Source organism: Erithacus rubecula (assembly GCF_903797595.1).
Source record: "Erithacus rubecula genome assembly, chromosome: 14".
In the NCBI taxonomy this organism is placed as follows: Eukaryota; Metazoa; Chordata; class Aves; order Passeriformes; family Muscicapidae; genus Erithacus; species Erithacus rubecula.
In genome coordinates this window covers 1,510,863-1,530,012 of record NC_136666.1, presented here as the reverse complement: position 1 = coordinate 1,530,012, position 19,150 = coordinate 1,510,863, and the positions used below count along the sequence as shown (strand labels likewise).

At 52.0% G+C, this 19,150-nt stretch overlaps 1 long non-coding RNA gene across 1 annotated transcript; it reads left to right on the top strand.

The window, feature by feature from the left end:
* The first annotated feature begins 409 nt into the window (after nucleotides 1-409).
* LOC306808031 lies at nucleotides 410-9,156 on the top strand. The gene is made up of 4 exons (XR_013775884.1): nucleotides 410-582; nucleotides 2,418-2,507; nucleotides 2,611-2,729; nucleotides 5,634-9,156. It is a non-coding gene; the product is annotated as an uncharacterized lncRNA (long non-coding RNA).
* The last annotated feature ends 9,994 nt before the right edge of the window (nucleotides 9,157-19,150 follow it).

Sequence of the window (19,150 nt, the reverse complement as noted above, 5' to 3'; positions counted from 1 at the left end):
GTGGCCAGCACTGGTGTCAGCTCTGCTGCAGCACCTATAAAAGCTCTGGAGTGGGGTGCTGGGGTTCCCCTTATCTGTGGCTGGGGATCCTAGGAAGGGTGTGTGTCCACAGCTACCCTGTCAGATGCAGGATTGAATCCCATAACCTGCAGTACTTCTGGCTCTGGCTGCTTTTTTATTGCTAATATACTGCTAATTGCACTCTGCTGTGTGGTGATACTAATAAAGAGAGATTTAGAAAGCAGGAGGCTGGAGAGAGTAAATCAAGGGCATGGCACAGCCTCAGCTCTCTGCATCACAATTCCCCACAGCATGGGGAAGGGGTGAGGGACCCCACCCCAGGACCTGCACCTGGGGTCCCCACAGCACCCCGAGGTGCTGGGGTGGGAACCTCAATTCCTCCCTGGAGTGCTTTGTGCCCTCCATGGCAACAGAGTTTGTCCTGACCCCTTTCTCCTCTTGGAGCTGTGGCCCTGCTGCTTTTTTTGTTGTGCTGCCATGGGAGTTCTGCCTGCATCCATCCCTGCTCCTGCCTGTGTCCTGTCTGCATCTCAGCCTGGTCCTGCAGCCTGTGACTGCCAGGTTTGTCCAGCCCTGGGTGATGGCAGAGCTGAGGCTGGGCTGTTCCTGCTCCTTCTGTTCCCAAACCCTCATTTTTGCCTCCTGTTATGACATGGAAATGTTTGACTTTACAGCCTTAGTTTATATTGCCAGGAAGTAACTTAACCGTGCTCTCTAAGTGTTGAAGCTGCATTTCTTTTTGATGATTTCAAAGATTTATTAAGTTCTCTCAGGGAGAAAGAAAAAAAAAAATCAAACCCAAACCACGCCAGCAAATAAGATTCAGTGGTAAGCCCAGCAAATAAACCCAAAATATATGTGCAGTGTTTAGAGATTTTGCTGGAGCATTCACTTGCTGCCAGCTCCTGTCTACAATAGGATGTAGATGTTCAATGCTGTCCTGGGCTGCAGAAGCTTTGATGCCTGGGGATGCTGTTTTCAGGGTTCCCCTTTATTTTGGGGGGTCAGATGCAGGAGGTAATTTAAGGTTTGCTGTTTGCTGACAGCTGGAGCACTGGGAATTGATCATCCAAAGCACTCAGCTGAAATTAAAACATAGTAAGTGCTTCCTGAGCTGGAATCTGGAGCAGTTCCTGGGCAGCCTGGGAACATGAGAGATGGGTCCAGTTCACCGCACAAGTTAGTTGCAATTAATTAATGAACTGGTTCTATTAATTTACTCCAAAATCCAATCACTGGGGGATGAGGTCACAGCTGGCAGAGACGTGCCAGCAGGTTGCAGAGTTTTCTGCAAAATAAATTAGCAGCATTTAATTTCAAGAATCCAGAGGAAAAAAATAAAAAGTGTTAAGAAGTGATGGAGGCTGGTAAATCAGCTGGGGCTGCAGCCAGGAGAGGCATGGCCAGCTGTGAGGTGGGTGAGACACACAGCCAGGCTTCCATCCAAGGGTGTTTATGAACCTGCTCCATCAGCCTGCTGCTCCCAGGACTGAGCCATGCACCTCCAGAGGAGAAATTCCTGGGGGAAGCCAGTCTAAATTACTGTCTCTCCCCCAAATAGATGTGATTTGAAGCAATTTTCTGAAGTGTGGGATTATTACAGGTAAGTTATATATTGATTTTGAAGGCTTTCAGGTGAGCAGAAACATTCTTGCCCCATCACAGAAAAGATGAAGGGTTGGGGTGAGTTTTTTTTTTTGAGGGAAGCAGAGGAAATGCACCATAGTGAGACCCAGGAAGACAGAGATGGGTTTGAGATCTCCAAAAGAGCTGAATTATCCTCAGTGAGAGGTAAAAAGCAGTGAATTGTGGTTCTCAAGGTCCCATGACGGTTTGCCTTCCTCCCTTCTCCCTGCACCCAGCATCTCTCCAGCCCAGAGAGGGGGCTGCTGCTTATCAGGGGAGTGCTGAGATAAATCCCTGTTAATCCATGCTCTCTGCATGTGGAGGGCAGTGGCTCTGCATGTTCTTTTCTCGCCTGTTTGGTGAGCTGATGGAAAATCAAGTCATTCTCTCTCCCAGCCCCTGCTCTGACAGAGGCCAAGCTGCTGTGTTTGGGGGTGGGATGCTGCAGGCAGCAGTGGGAGGATGTACTGGAGTAGTTACCCACAACATACCAGCAATCCACCTGCTCTGAGAGCTGCAAAAATTGCAGCTTTCCTCAATAAAAACTGCCCTTTGATGGGACCTGGGCTGCTCAGATCCTCCCCAGTGCTGCTGAAAAGAGAGTGGCTAACACCTAACCCGTGCCTTCTTCTCCTCTGGATGCAGGGACCAGGTTTCTCTCTCCCACTTTGCAGCCATCACCAGGTGTATTTGCAGACTCAGCTTTGCCCTTGACACTCTCTTCTCTGGGTTAAGCAACTCAAATTCATTCAACCTTTTGTGTTTCCCAGATCTTCTGGACTGACTTCATTGAATTCATTAGTGGGTTCTTCGGCCAGGAGGAGGGAAGGTCCTGCCTGAGCCCCAGGCTTGTCACTGAAGTGAGTATTCTTCCCCTGCCATGATGCCTTGGGGCTCTTTGGGAAGATACAGGGGACATTTTAAGAAGTTTTGGGGATGTTTTTGCCCTTACCTCTTTTGCAGAAAGCTGGCAGCACCACTTGCAGCTCTCAGCGTCTTTATCTCAGCACATCAATTTGGCTTTTCCTGAACTCAGTCCTGCAGGAGCACCTCGCTGCTTCTCCCTCCATGGATATATTTAGGTATTTTCCCATATCCAATTAATCCAGCCCCTGCCTCGATCCATCCTGCCTTTCATCCTCCTGCAATAAAGCATCTTTTGTTAGCAGCGTGCTGGTGAAACATCCCCAGACCCTGCGAGGCAGCGACATTCATTACCCTCTTCTGCAAACCTTGGTGCTGGCAAGGGCAAGGGAACAGGTTCATTATATCCTGAGCCCCCTAGATGAGAGGCAGCCAGAGGGGAGGAGAGCTCAAGCATTGCTGTGGTTAGTCAGAAAAAGTTGGGGCTGCAACCCAGGAACTGGCACTGATCTTGCCAGTGTCACACCAGGGAATTTTTAGCCCTGGACACTGTATTGTTGTGGTTGCATCTCAGTTTGGCTACCCAAACTGGGCCTGAGAGAATCTGAACCTTTTTCTCCCCTTCTTTTCCCCATCAAAACCCCTTTTGAGGTAATGGATGTTTTTTCCACTGATGACATTTTCATTTCCATTCTCTCCTCTCCTTTCCCCTCCCAGCCCAGGGATAATGAGCTCAGCCTGGCTGGAATGCTCAGGTGCCTTCAGGGAAGGAGAAGATTCTGCAGAGCTCTTCCTGTACCTGGTGAGGCTGAGGGTGTCCTGCCAGTGGGGTGTCATTCCCAGAGATTTAGGGAGATGGTATTTGGAAATACAGTTCTTTGCTGGCTCCTCCTGCCAGCAGCACAGAGGTGTTTTTGGGAAAGGTGCCACTGGGATTGCAATCACCCTAACTCTGCCCCATTTGAGATGTGTTTCACAGAGAGGGGACATTTTAGGGCATTTGAAGATGGCACAGCTTCTCCAAAGCCCTGAGGGATGCAACTCTTCTCCCTTCCCCTTTCCCAGCAGAGGCTTGTGAGCAGGTCATTGCCATCCCTCTCCTTTCCCTCCTGATGGATGCTGTGCTGTTCCAAGTTTAGCGTCAATGAGTCTGTCAGAAAAATTAATTTTTTAATTAAAAACATTTTTTTTGGTAGTTCTTTAATGTCTAGATCTGGAGTAATTATTAGTAGCTCCAGGGAGACTGTGCTTTAGAAAAATTGTTGGTGCTACTGCAAAGGAATTTATCTGATTAACGTCAGCCTTCACACGTGGCTGTCGGGGGGGATGGATGAGGGTGGGAGTCCTGCTGCTCTCAAGCAAACTGATTAATCATGGAAAATGAGGCAGGGCTCTGCAGGTGCTGATTTTCCACCTCAGAGGTGGGAGCATCAGCATGGAGCTCCCTTGCCATCCCTACTCTGCACACAGGTCTTGGGGTGTGGCTGGAATGACTGGAGAGGTGAGCAATGGGTTTGTCCCTGGCTGGAATGAAGAGGAAAGAAAACACAAAAAGAGAGTCTGAGCAAAATCTTGGATATTCTGGGTGGGAATCGAGGGGCTGCTGCCACCCCAGGGCTGGGGATGCTTGGTGATATCCCCCTGCTGCCCATTTTCCATGGCCAAATCCTCCTCCCAGCCAAAGATTCCCTGAGGGAACCAGCTTTTCTCCCAGCTTTCCCTTCCCAACTCCTTATTACAAGTTTATTCCTGTGTTGAAGTGTAAGCATTTAGATTGTTCTCAAAACTCAAAGTGGCTCTGGAGGTTTTTGCTGCTTTAATCTCTGCAGCCCTGGCTGTGCTGGCTGGTCCAGCTTTGGATTCTCTTGGCTGGGGGAGATTAATTGGGGAAAGTGGTGTGAGGGCACCTGTTTGCTCATCCCTCCCCTTCTGCAAGCACCTCCTGCTCATAGAGATGGAGGGATGGATGGATGGATGCAACAGGAGTCCAGAAGCAGGAGGGTCCAACCCCTGCCCTGCTCAGGACCCCCTTCCCCTCACAGAACCTGTTTGCCCAATTCCATCATAACATTACCAGCTGCTTCCCTAATGGGCTCTGCAGGCTCCAGGCAGATCCTACCCTTTGTGCCCAATTAACAGGCTGTACCCTGGAGAGTGGGAGGCAATACAAATATTTTCCATGTAGTAATAGGACTATTTTTTTAATTTCCTATTTTTAAAATTTTTTGGGCTGTGGTGCTGTCATTATAATATTGATTTGACATCCAGGTGTCAGGAACAGCTGGATGGCAGAAAAAATGGCAACTTTAATTCATTTTGCAGGCAGGGGAGTGGGGGGAAGAGTTTCCTCGAGGCTTTTCCTCCTCCCCAGCACCTTCCCTCTGCGATGCTCCATGTTCCACCCTGACAGGAACATTTATAAACTGCCACTGTGGGGAGTATTATTAACAGCTCGATTCCTTAAAGATGCAATTAATTATTCACCTGCTTCCAAATCAGTTTAAGCAGCTTCTAAGCTGCAGTGTAAATAAAACCTTCCCAACTCTCCTCTCCTCTTTTGCACACGAATTCCTGGTATTCATAAAGCCGAGCTATTTAAATTGAGCCAAACTAGCAGTTATTGTAAATTACTGCAGCTCCATTGGCTTCCCGGGCTCTCTGCTGAGTTACACCAGCCAGGATTTTAACTCATCCTTGTGGGGACGGCAACTGTCGCTATTTTCTCATTTGCCATATTTTTTAGGCTATTTTTACCTCGTTGCTAAATTCCTCCTGTTTGTCGTGCCTGTCCCCCCTTAGCCCCATCTCTCTTTTACCTGTTTGCTGCTCAATAAATCATCCCCTAAATGATCCCCTGACTTGAGCATCAGCTACAATGCCTTGGTGCAGGGTTTATTTATATTTTTTTTTTCTTCCCTCTTTGGAAAGACGTTGATTAGGTCTCAGCTGACTGCTGCCTTCAAAGGAGGAAATGCCGACTGTGCTCCGGGGGGGTCTGCAAGCAAAAGGCTCATTTATTGTGGTTAAGTTTCTGGGCTGAAATTTAGGTTTGGCAAATGGTAGATATTTGGGGAGAAAACATTTTAAAAAGAGGTTTGGACTTTTTTTTTTTTTCCTGTCAGGGAATGCTGAGACCTGTGGTGGATTTTAATGGGAGTGGATGGGGCACAGCTCCTGAAATACCTTGGTATCACCACCTTGAAATGTTGAGCACCCAGAGCTGAAGGGGCAAGGGAGTGAGCACGAATGCCTGGGGGTTGCTCACCTCCATAAATAGACTCTGAAAAGAAAAAAAAAAAAAACAAACTTAAAAATAATATTAAATGGATAAAAATCCCCTTTCTGCTTGCTGGGTCCATCTCCAGCATGAACACAGCAGCCGCCTCCTATGTTTCAAAGAGGCCAGGCCAAATCTTTGCATAGATTAGTCGTTAACAATGGAGTTAATAATGATAATGGCACAAACGTCCTGTGCCTGCGTGAGCTACACTTAGGAAAATCTGCCAGCACCAGGTAATCACCATGTTTCACACTGTCAATGAGATCAATCATGTCGAGAGCCCATTCATCAATCAGCTGTGCCTGGGGCTTAGCAAGCAAGGGGGGAGTGCAGGCAGCTCTCAATGCCTCAAATCCCAGCTCCTGCGGGAAAAGGGATGGAACACCGGCATTAGGGTGGGGTGGGGAGGTGGCAAAGTCCCGGTGGGCTCCAAACCTAGCTGGGTGCCAGGCAAAGCCCGTGCTCCACTCTCTGAGGTGGCTGTCGGGGCTCCTCTGCCGGAGACAGATTGTTTGTTGCTGGTTCTCCATCTGGCTGGAATCACGTCTGTCCTGCACTGCGTTATTTGTTGCCCCATTGCCACCTGTGAGCTGTCCTTTCTTTCTTGGCTTCCTGGCAAGGGGATGTCCTGGGCTGCATGGCCTCAGCATCGCCCTCAGCTCCCTCCACCCCACCTGGCATCCCACTCCACTAGTGCTGGAAATCCTGCCCCGAGGAGCTTTCTGCTCTGAAAAATAGACCTCAAAAATCCTGCCTGAGCCTGTAGTGCTGGCAGAAAGGAGCCGGCAGGCAGGGAATAGGCAGCTGTCCCTTCGCGGCTTCGCTCCAGCAAACAGCGAGAGCTATGGAGAGCCTGCCCCCAAGGCTGGACCCTGCCCCAGGGCAGTCAGCCAAGCACAGCCCTGCAGAAGGGACGAGAACAAGCTGCAAAGCGCAGGTTACAGCAGTCTGGGCTCTGCAAACCCTGCTGGACATTCCCTTATGGCTGCTCTGTTGTTAAGGGAGGGACCCCAGAAGGTCGATCTCAACCCCAAACTTTGTGGCACAGGGACACCCCGGTTCTGGGTGGTTCTGGGGTGGGCAGTCTTGCCCTGCCTGTGCCTCCACCCTGCCGGCTGATGGCTGAGCACTTCGGGAGTTGGGAAAGGGCTCCAGGTGCTGCCAGCTCGGAGCTGCCATGTCTGGCAAGGCTGTCACTCCTGGTCTGCATGAATTAGACAGCTGAAGGCACGGGGGCATGGAGGGGACACAGCCCTGCCTGTCACTGCTCTGGCCTCTCCATCCAGCCCCAAACCCTGCTGCTGCCAGCTCTTCCTGCTGGTCTCCAGCCTCTGTGCTAGACAGGGATGCAGCCTGGGGCCCCCTTGGCCGAGGGGCTTCTGGCTCACTGCCAGAGTAGGATTTTGAGCAGAGGACCATACCCCTTATTCTGCATCTTGGCGAGAAGAGAGCAAACTGTCCTACACACCTGACTTTTGTGCCAGGTAAGTAGAAGTGTTAAACTCACCACAGGCATTGCTGATGCCACCTCCAGGCAGCCAAGAGAATGTCGTGAAGGACCTGACACTCAATTTGAACTCTGTTACCTGCATGGAGCCCTTGTTTGTGCAGCACTTCTATAACTTCTGTAAATACTATTATTATATATAATTCCTGCAAATATTATTATTATATATAATTCCTGCAAATACTATTGCAGAGCACAGCCCATGAGCCCAGGCTCAGCACTGTGCTCTCCAGAGGTTGAGCTGAGTTTTCTCAGAAGCCAAAAACCTTCCTTGCAGTGCTGTGAACAGCATCCTCATCTTCCTCAATGTGGTACCCAGCTACCTCAGCATCTCTGTCGAGGATGCTGCAGATGTTTCCCAGCAGGTAACAGCAGTAACAGCATCTCTCTCCTCACAGCTGCACCAGGAAGGGATGCAGGGCTGGCAGTGGGGCAGAGTGAATCCCAGGAGCCCCCCATGTGGTTCTCCCCTCCCTTCTCCCAGCCTTGCCTGTCCCATTCCCTTCTTTTTCCCGGCAGCAGCCCCTTTCTTCCTTCTCTCTACTTTTCCCCTCTTCTGGGAGGCTGCTTGATTGCCTGGCTCCCTTCATTAGCATGATATCTCCTGGAAAATTGGTAAACAGAGGCGTATGAATGAGGTGTTGATTGCAATCAGCGGGGGAGAAGGGGGACTGAGAGCGCTGGAGAGCCAACGACGCTTCTCAATCACCCAGGGGTCCGGGCCGGCTGCTGGGGGGGATCCCAGCACACGCACCCCGGGCTGGGGAGCGGATCCTCCGCGGCAGCCACCCGAGCATCCATGCCTCTCCAGGAGGGTGCTCCCGCTCTGCTGCTTCCCTCTTGGGAATGTGGGACGCGGTCTGGAAGAGCCCATCCTTGCCGCGGGGATGGGTGGGGTGGGAGGGAGGGAGGGTGCCAGGACACGCTGCCCCGTGCGGAGCTCAGCGGGGAAGAACTTCGAGGGATAAACCCATCACCCATCCTGGCAGTGTCTGATTCACCCTGGGCTGCTGCCAACAGCTCACCCACAAGTGTCTGTCATTAAGCATCTATTTAGGCGTGCAGAAGTTGCCTAATTTTTCAAGGGTGCTGAAAGCCCCCAATGTCCTTGAAGTGAGTTGTTGCTGAAAGTACCTGATATACCTCCAAAAATGAGTCATGGGGCACGTGCATCCGATGGCCAGCAGAAATAGGTGGGTAAAGGGCCAGGCTGTGTTTGGAATGGACATTTTCCTATTAATAAAGGGGGTGTCAGTGCATATCAGAACCCTCCTGGGTGTTGGGGAGTGACCCCCTGATTGATGCCAAGGCAGACTGCAGCCCTGCATTGCTGGAGAAACCCGAAACCCCTATGGGAATGTGCCTTTCCCTGTGGAGCATCCTACTGCCACCCAGGCCACCTCTGCTCCCTGTCCCCAGCCCTGCTGCTCCCCAAAGGTGGCCTTGGCTCATGGGAGCCAAACTGCTTGTAAAGCCCTGCCTAGAAAAGGCAGCCAAAATAGGATGCCAGAGGACTATTCCCCAGTCACCCTCAGCAGGAAACACAACCACCAAGAACAAAGGCAGGAACTACAGGAGGACACCTGAAGGCAGGAGCTCAGGCTGGGAGAAGAATCCCTGCAGAAGGAGGTAAAATGTTAGTAGTACTTTTTTACTCCCCTGCATCTATTATTTGACCTTATAAAACTCTATTTGTGGAGGTGGTTGTTATTTTTTGTTAAAACTTTTAATCTAAAATCCCATTAGGCTCAGCGGTGTGTTCATTTGTGAGCAGAAGCAAAACAGTTCAGTGTTTGCTCATTCCTGTATCTTCCTCGCTTCAAACAGATGTAATAAAGTATTTTCTCTTTCCTTCTTGTTTTCCTTTGTGGTTTGGCTTTCTTTAGGAGCCTTCGAGGCAGTTCAGCCTGGTTTTCCCCATTCCCTGCACCGCACGTCTCTTCCAGCTCTGCTGCTTTCAGGTCTGCTGAAATCAAATAAATTCACAGGATGTCCTCTGAAGCAGGGACTTTTTCTTTGCCTGGCTCTCCTGCCAGTGGGGTTAAACCAGCCCATCCAGACTAAATTGTCTGACTTTAGGATAAAAGAACTTTAAAAGATACATCCAGGGTGTATTTTTGTGTGTATGCCCATCTCTACCAGGCAGCAGCACCCTGTGGAGGGGACAGCCTGGTCCCCACACCTAGGGAGGCATCACAGTGGCTCTTTACAGGGTTTTTTTTTTTTGTTTTTTTTTTTTTTTTTGTTTTTTTTTTTTCCCTTCACCCCCATTTCTCTGTCATCTTTATTTCAGGAATTGCTTTAAAACCAGGCTTTGAATAATTCACTGGGAGTACATGGCAGTCCACCCTGATTGCTTCGTCACAGCTTCCCTTGGCTTCAATAATTCACTTTCCCACCAGGAGCTGATGTGCTTTCCTTGTACGTGGGTTTGCTGCTGAGCACACCCAGCTCCCAGAGCAAAGCTGGTCACGAGGAGGAGTAAAAGGGGATTTAAGGCCAAATGCCTTTGTTTTAAGAAGGGCTACATTTCAGGTGAGGCAGAGAAGTCTCAGAGAGGCTTTTCCAGCTGTGGAAAAGGAAATACCAGGTTCCCCTGGGAGCAGAGGCTGTTGGTCATGCAGCCTCTTCCTTGATGTGAGGCTTTGGGGGCTGCACCTCCAGTGGGTCAGCATTCACCCCCCAAGAGCATCCCAGACCCCAAAACCAGGGATGTCCCCCAGCCCCACTGCCTCAACTATGTGAAAGCTGTGAAATCACACCTCAGTCTTCTTATGGGGTGTCTAGGGTTGTGTTTTCCCCCAGAAAAATCAAGTCAAACAGGCCAGTTAGTTGCCAATGACCAGGAACAGCAAATAAGAGTGGGAATGGGAACAAACCATGGGGTTTCAGCAGCCTCTGTATCCAGGTCCTGGTTATTTGGGTAATTTAGGGTTTAAGTTAAAGAAAGCACGAAGTTCCCTGTGGCAGTGCATTGAGAATGCACTGAGATGGGAGAAGGTATGATAGAGATGGGGAGTAAATATAAAATACATAATGCACAACTGTCTTGGTTTGCAAGACAGGTGGGAATCTCCCTTGGAACGGAGAATATGACCCTCTTCTGTCCGAATTACTGTAACTCTGAACTTAAGGGGCTTTCAGGCAAAGCTGTGAGGAAAGGAATGTCAGTTCCTTACTGGTGTGCCCCAGGACAGACAGATAGACATGGACACAGAGCCCAGGAGTGTGTGTGCCAGGACAGACAGACACACAGACAGACATACATAGACGGACAGACACACACACAAGCCCCCCCAGCCCCCAGCTCCCCCCGTGCCGCAGTTCCCGGCCCGGCCGCAGGGGGCGCCGCTGGCTCCGGGCCGGGCGGGCTCCCGGCCGGCAGGGGGCGCTGTGCCGCCGGCGCAGCCGCGCCTCCCTCACGCGGCGATGGCGCCGGGCGGGACCCGAGCGGGGCGGCGGCGGCGGCGGGGAGCGGGAGGCACAGAACCCGGGCAGCGGGGCCGGGAGCCGCGGGTGTGCGGCAGGCAGGGCTGTGCGGCCACAGGGTAGCAAAAACCCGGAGCAGCGGCAGAGAAACGGCGGCCGGGCAGCGGCAGCTCCCGAGCAGGGCCGGGAGAGGCTCCCCGGAGGGGGAAGGGGCCCGGGGTTCCGGAGTGTCCCCTGAGGCACCCCAGCAATGGGGAAGGGCCTTTTTTACAGAGGCCGGGTGTTGATAAGGCTGCAGCGCCCCAAGCGCAGCTTCGCTCCCGCTCGGAGCCTGGCAGTGCTGTGAGCTGTGCCCGCGGTGACCGCAGCCTGGGGCCGTGCGGCACCGAGAGAGCGGGAGCGGCACCCAGACAGAGCCGGACAGAGCCAGTGCCTGCCCTGCAAGAGAAACTCCCCAGCCAAGAGAGCAGCCAGCCGCACCCTTCCCGTGGCAACTTCTTTTGTCTCTCTTAAGTACTGGTCGTTATGAGTTCTCCGGACGCAAATCCATAAGAGAAAGGAACACGAGGAAAATTCCTAAACCCCAACAACAAGCTCTATGCACTGTTTCTTCCGTGGGTTTCTTTTCCTGCCATCTCAGGAGCAAGGCTGGCAAGGCTGCCAGAAGCCACGGCTATGAATAACCAGCAAACTCCTGGGAGGAGAGCTGTGTTCCTGATCCTGCAGGTGCTGCGGGATGTGTCTTTGCAGTGATGCAGGCTGAGGTAGGTGATGGTAAAGATACTCTGGTGCCTGTGTAAGAGTGTGGCATGAAGGAAAGAGCTTACACTGGTGCTAAGTGCAGAGGATTTAATTTCCTCACAGTAGCACTTTGATATTACAAGGCGCTCCAGAAAAATCAGAGAGGGCCTGGAGCGAAATGCAGCCGAGTCAATTGAAGTTAACTTCCCTGGGCACAGGGCCAGACCCCTCTTTAAAGGCTATTTTTCCAGAAAGGCTGCAAAAATGTATTTTGAGTTGCTTTTGATTCAGCTGCCTTGAGCCTGCTTGAGTGAACTGTGTGCAGAAAGAACCCTGAAAGCCTGGGCTTGAAGGAGGGGGTGCAGACTGAGAGGAGCTGTCCTCACATCCCCCCTGGATCCCTTGAAGGAGCCCCGTGAGTGCTATAGGGCACTGTAAGGGCCCCCAGCCCTTAGGGGGCTGCATCCCTGAGGAAGGCTGGAGGGAGGTGGGGGATACCTTACAGCCCACAGGGCTTGGAGAAGGGTTTGTCATCAGGAAAGGCAAAAGTCTCTCTGTGCCCAATGCTGACGGGGGGCAGATGGATCCCCAGAGCCGAGACACCCCTGGCTGGGAAGGGAGGCACCAGGAGAGCCGAGATTTAGGGACTGAGGGCCTGAACAGATGTGCTGCAGGTCGGGGCTGAGCTGAACTTGTCCAAGGTTGCTTGGGGCGGGGGGGATTGGGGGGGCTGATGAGACAGACCATCCTCCAGCTCAACTTGCAGTTTCTCTTCCTTAAGGTGTGGAGCAGGAGGGGTTTCCACAGCTTTTCTCCCCCTCCTCACTCCCCCTGCCTGCTGCTGCCGCTCCCAATGGCTGCCGCCTCTCTAATTGCGTTACAGCCAATGAGGGGAAGCAAATGCTGCTTCGGCTTCAAATAACGACGCCCTAACCCAGCTCATTAGCCACCTGACTGGCTCCCCAACCTCCTGTGACACTCCCGTATTTGTCACGCTGTTTTAGCACCACTAATGAGCACAACAGCCGAGGCTGTGGCCGGCGGCTGCCCCAGCACTGGAGCTGGGCTCTGGCAATGAGCTTGTGTCCAGAACCCCAAGGGGATGCTCTGCCTCTGCCGTGCTCATCCTTCTCTTTGCCGTCATCCTTTTTATCCACAGGCGCTTCTTCTGGCCTACTTGCATTCAGTTCATTTTCCTTTTGTTAAATAAAATCTGACTCCAGGCCTTATTTGGCAAATAGAGCTGGGAGAAGCTGGGCTTGCTCTTTCTTCTCCTGACAAGCCTTTCAGGGTGGAGGAGCTGAGATGGAAAGAAGGGCAGATGAATAGGATGCAAAAGCAGTGAAGAAAAATAAACAGGAGATAAAGGGGGTGTGGGAGAGAGAGAAATGAGGCAGATCTATAGCTTGGATGGGAAGCAGAGGGAAGGCAAGAGGGAGCCTGCTAAACCCCAACCAGCCTGGCTCCTGTGCATGAAGCAGGGGACCAGGGAGTTCCTCACACTAGTATAATACATCCATCCCCAGCTCCTCCTGGCCATGCTCACCTGGGGAATTTGGGGAGGGGGACCTGCTCTGATGGAGAAATGTCCATGTTTCCATCCAGGTGCTCTCCTCTCCTCTCCTCCAGTATCCCCTAACAATTTCCCCCTGAGGTGCAGGCCGTTCATGGAAGCAGATGAGCACTTTAGCCTGACTCTGTCTCCTGCTGTCAAATGCTGTAAATATCTGGGAGGTGGTTAAAGCTGGGAAAACACAGAGATGCTTTAAACACAGCCCAGAGCCAACCCCACTGCTGGTAGGGCTCATAAATATCCCCTCTGTGTTCCTGCTCTGTCAGGAGGCAGCAATAACAGGGAACAAAAGCCAAAACCCCTCTGGGGTGGCTTCAGCATTTCTGATGCCTCCTTACCCCTTCCAGGGCATGCTGAATAGCAACGAGGAGTAAAACTCAGCTGGGGGGAGATGGTGGCACAGGGGTGTCCTCCAGGCATGAGATGGTGAGGTTGGGAGTCAGTACAAGCAGCTCAGCATGGAAGTCATTGTTTTTCCTATTATTTCCCCATTTTCAGCCGGCTGAGTAGCACAGAACATCTGCCTTAAGGCAAGTCACCTGGCTCAGCTCTTGAAACCACCAGCTTCATTGGCAGCAAATGGAATCCTTGGCTGAAGAGAGAAATTGAGGACTTAAAACTGTCTGTGCAGGAAACAGGTAAGAGTGAATGCTGTTAAACAGGGCATGAGACAGGAAACAGGTATTTGCCAGCACAGAGCAAACCCTGGGCATTGCTGGGAAAGCCAGGGAAATGTCTCTCCTTTATCACCAGGCCACATCACCCCATCAGCCCTGCAAGCACAGGACCTGCAGGGCAGCAGGACCCGCTCTCGGGGAAGGTGGGAGCCTCATCTAGAGGCAGCACTGGCAGCATAGCTCTGCCCTAGTTGTGATTTTTATAATAAGCCGAATTCTCAGTTGGACCCAGCAGAAAATCAATAGTGGGACTTGAGAAAGCAGTCAAAATCCATGGAGCTAAATTGGCCACCCCGCAGGCAGCCGGGCCTTCTCGGGCATTGTGATGTTCAGCCACACTGAAAGGGGAAAAAATAGGACAATTTCAAAAATCCTTTGAAATAATTGCCTAAGATTATTGAATTCTCTTGAAATACCAGGGCAAGATGCAGAAGTGCTTTTTAAAAAGTTGGCAGTGGGAGCCGGAGGAGTGAGGGAAGCCACCTTCCTGCTGCCAAAGGCATTTGGGGACAGCTGAAGGTGGGTTTTTCCCTTTCCCAATTAGATCCAAAGAGTGCCTGCCACCCCACCTGTGGAGCCTTATCTGCAGAGCAGCACATCAGCTTTAGCAGAAAGCCTGTCTTTCTCCAAAGTCTCTTTAATTCCATCCTTTTAGATCTGCCTTTTCAAGCGCAGCCCCAGCGCCTTCCATCTGCCCTTACAATAGAGACGCTGGCCTGAATCGTTTTATTTTTGGCAGCTTTGCTTCCGCTCCTCGTTGGCAGGGGAGCAGGGAGCAGATATCCCCCTCACTGCAGCCTCTGAGGATGCTCTTGGGTTTGGGGATGGCTATTTCAGTCCTAAGCTCCTCTTCCAGCAGTGCATGCAGGACAGACAGAAGCTGCTGGGCTGTGTGAGCCTGTCCATGAATTACTCACAGCACATGGCTTTTGCTGGTTTATGGCCTGGTGACTCTAGGGACACCTGGCTATGCCATGTGCATCCTGTATCCCACCCCATGGTACCCCAGGGCTGGGCTCGCCTTTGAACATTGCCCCCTTGGGGTTGTGGGGGGCATGGGAAGCCTTGACCAGCATTTTCCATGCCTATTAATCTCTTCCAAGCTATAGGAAAAAAGGGCAGGAAAGTGAGGAAGAGCATAAAGAAATAATTTTCCTCTGACATTTTTCTTTTCTTTTTCGATGTGAGCCCTTACAGGAGGAGGTCTTTAAAATTAATAATGTTCTTTCTTTTCCTCTCTCTATTCCCGACACTCATGGTTTAAATTAATGAGATGTCAAATATTATTAAGTTCCAATGATGTGTTTGTGATAATGAAGGGACTGATTTTCAGCCAGTTTACAACTCTGATCTGTTCTCTCACTCCCTTCTCTTGGCTCTGATTAAAACTCCCTTTATTAGATTTGCTCTTTCATGGGCTCCCTCTGATTTCTAACCTTTGTGGTCCAAGGCTGGGGAAAGCCTTTTCATTGAGCAGATTTGAAGGCTTTTTAGTATTCTGGTATTTTCCTGCCATGTCTGCTCAGGAGTTGGTGGGTACTCCCAGGGATGTCACCTGGGGTGCTGCAGGGCACATCAGGACTGTACCCTGCCACTGGGATGTGGCTTTCAAAGCAGCAGGGATGCCAAGCTGGGTTTTCCCCTGATAGTGACTACTGGGACATTGTGAAAAGGTAAAAAACCAAACCTCTGATGGCCACAAACTGCCTTGGGGAAGGCCAGACAGGGATCTCCAGACACCCAAGTGCCTGAACAGCCTCACTAGGAACTGAAGCAGTCCTTGCTTCACTTGCTTCCCTGCCAAGGTCATATGGTAAGGGTTGTACAGCTGGTAGCATGTCTAGAGGGATGAATTAGGGAAGGACAAATGGATGAACTAACAGCTAGATGGGCCCATCCTCTAATGGATGGCCAACAAAGTGACAAGGTGCTCTTGCCAAGGGCTTCATTAGTCACCTGTCTGGCTGTGCTCCCTGGCAAACTGGAAGAGCTTGAAGGGTTAATCTGTAATTTAGGACTCAACACCAAAGATACAGTTGTTGGGAGAGAAGAAAGCCTGTCGAAGGCTTTGGGAAATAATTTGCCTTGGCACTTTCTTATAAGAGTGAATTGATTTTTGCTGGGCTGTGTCAGGCTGAATTATGAATGAGGGAAAGTAGGGCTGGTGCTCCTGGAGCTGAAGGTGTGATAATTAGAGGCACGTGTGGAGGGGGCTTGGGGGCTGCCTCCTTCCAGGATTTCCCACGTGAATCCAGGACTCAAAGGCCCTCAGAGTCCTTGGAGAGATGGGTTTGCTTCAGCCTGGACACAGAGGTGGCCCCCATTTTCGTGCCCCCCAGACTGAACCATAAGAAGCCTTTTCTGTGCCATCTGGGACCATCTCCTCTCCCTGTCCAGGCAATAGAGCAGCAGATCCTCCTTGCTGGAGGGTGAAACAAAGCCTCACCCTGGGAGGAGGTGGGAGTGTGCAAGGAGTGATCCTGTCACCCTGCCTTCAGTCCTGCCCTGCCCACCGCACTGCTGGGAAGGAACCGTGCCCCCAAGCCCCACTCCTGCTCTTAAAACTCCTGATGCTGTGTCACTGCCTGCATCTACCTCCATCAGTCAGCACACAGCCTGCTGCCCCTCAGGTGCATTATCCTGACCTGCTCAGATGCTGCTTTCCAAGGCAAAGGCATACAATTCCTGCAGGCTGCTGGGAACTGTAGTGCAGTAAAGCCAGCAGGCAGGAGTGGGGACAAAGCCAGGCTGCCAGCTGGCTGCTGGCTTGGCCTGTGCTGCTCCCCTGAGCAGAGCCAGCACCTTGCCCCTGGCACGCAGGGACCCCAGGAAACTTGCATCTGCCTCCAGCACCAGGCACCTCTCCAGAGCCCGGAGCATCCTGCCATGCAGCTTGGCTTTTGTTTGACAGCTCAAGAGGAGTCACTGGGTAGAGAATGAGGTCTGGGCTTTTTCTTTTTTCTGCTTGCCCTTTTATTTATTCTCCTGTATTAAGAAGCAGCTCCAGCTCATCAGTAAGACCTGGGAACAGCAATTCCTGAATGAGAGAGACGCTGTAGAAAAGCCTTGCCTGATCACAGCTACTTCCCAAACAAAGGGGCTCCCACTATTCACTTCCTTCCCTGCCTCTTTTCCCAGAAAATCCACCCCAAAGAACAGCTTGCTCAATAAGCTGTCTGCTCCGTAATCAGACTAACCCAGTAATAGCAGCGGGCTCATCCAGCTCGGCACAGCATCCCTGGTTCCTGGGAGGATGGAAATGCCCTGCTCCCCAGGGAAACAGGCAGGCACTGAGAGGAGGCAGCTCTCACACCGCCCATCCAGCACTCGGGGAGGGGGAGAAAGGGGGGACCTATCTCTGTTGCCTCCCGGAGCCGTGGTTTAGCCCTCCCCAGGTAATTGTGCATGGAAATGGATTCCCATTTCTCTGCTCAATGGTGCTGTTTGCTGTCACAGCCGAACGTTTTGCATGTGCAATTACCCGTCCCCACACATCTCTGCGGGCACGCTCAGGTGTCGCCCGCCAGCCTCGGGCGGCCGCCACGTTGCTGCCTCTGGGCTCTGATAGCAGTCAAGCAGAAGCCATTTTCCATATGAAGCTGCAGGACCTATGGGATAAATAAATGGGTTGGAAAACCAGGCTGTATAATGAGTTAATTTAAAACCTGCCTTCCCTTCTTGTATATTAATTTACTTGGCATTATGTTTAATCTTTCACTTTACTGGGTTGCATTAGTTTCTTTGTCTGCTTCCCCCTCCGGCAGATCCCTGGGATGCTCTGCCTTTGGCTGGAGCAGAAGGAAGCTAAGCCAGGGCTGGAGAGTGGGGACCAGACCTGGGCCAAGAGGAGCTACTGAGGAGCTCAGAGTGCCACCTTGAAGGCTTTTGTTCTTGTGGGTGCCCAGCAGGTGTGGGTGAATTCCCTGTGATGGAGGGGAGACCACTGCTGGGTATCCATGGTGTCATTCCCAGGGTGCTAATTCCTTTAACCAACTGGGAGGGTGGCACAGGGAATTAATCAGCTGTAATAAGGACAACTGGAGCTGACAAGGCAGCAGGAAGTGGAAGCAGAGGACTGGGTGGAGGAGCTGAAATTTGGCTGGGGATGGTCCTGCCCAAGCATCCATCATGCTTCTCCCATCCTCCTAGCAGCAGCCACGAAGCCTCGGGTGTGAGTGGATGACACTTCACATGAGCACCTCTCTGAAGGGCACGGGAGGCCAGCACAATGAATAAAAGGCTGCTGCAGCCAGGGAAAGCAGGGAAGAGCCGACAGCAGCAGGTCTGCAGTGAGAATGAGCAAGTGAACACTGATCTAGGGCTTTGTGTCACCATAAGGAAGGTTTGATGCTGCTCCATGCCCATGGCTGGTCTGGATCCCCACCGGATCGCTCGCTGATCTGGTTGGAGAGAAACTTGAGGGTGGGTGTTGCAGGCAGGGAGAGGTGGGGAGGGAGGGAGCAGCAGGCAGGGCTAGGCAGGGCTCACTAGCAACCCAGTGATGCTGCAGCAGTGAGTACCAGAAAGTGTGGCAGGCACGTTGATGGCATCAGGACGCCTCAGTGGGAGTATCCCCAGCCATTCCCATCACCTGTCTCAGCGGGGGATTACTTAAACTGTCTTTTAGAAGGACTGACCAAACATCTAAAAGAAAAAGAGACCATTGTGGAGCTTATTTAAGATAGGCTGACCGGAGAAACTGTCCCTGAGGCCATACCAGAGAGAGAAAGACGGATGCAGACCCTGGGGCTGCATCCAACCCAGGGAGCATGGGGTCACAGGCAGGAGGTTTGATCTGTGCCTTCTGCCTCTTCCGTGCTGGGGAGCATGGGGAGCATCACAGCAGCTGTTGCTGGGAACATCCCCTTCCCTCCCCTCTTGCTAACGAACGTAGGTGAAACTTGCTGTGCCATGACTTTAATCAGCAAAGAAAACTGCTAAGCTTTTTTTTTTTTTTTTTTTTCCCTTTCCCCACCTGCTGAATTCAGCACCGAATGCGAATTAGGCGGCGTTTGGGCTTGGCTGCGCGCCCGCTTCCCGTGCTAATGCAGGGAGCCAGACTCTCCCGCACCCCGAGCCTCCCGGGCTAATCCGAGGCGCGCCTGGATCAGCCTCTGGCATTTCACACTGTGCGCGTAACACCCGGAGCTTAAAGGCTGCTCGCTGCCGGTGCAGCCCGTGCCGGGAGCGGGACTGGCCCCTGGCACCCGTGGCTTGACTCCAGCAAGACCGCGTCTCACCAGCCTTGGGAGCCAAGTGCGGCTCTGGGGAGCGCGCGCTTGGATCATGCAGCGGCCGGTGTGCTCAGCGGCAACGGGCTGCCTGCCCCAGGGAGGGATGCAGGAGTCAGCGTCCTGGAGCTCTGCGTGGGTGGGGTGCCGAGCTGTACCTCCAGGCTCACACCTATGGGTCCACCAGCGTGGCAGGAGTAA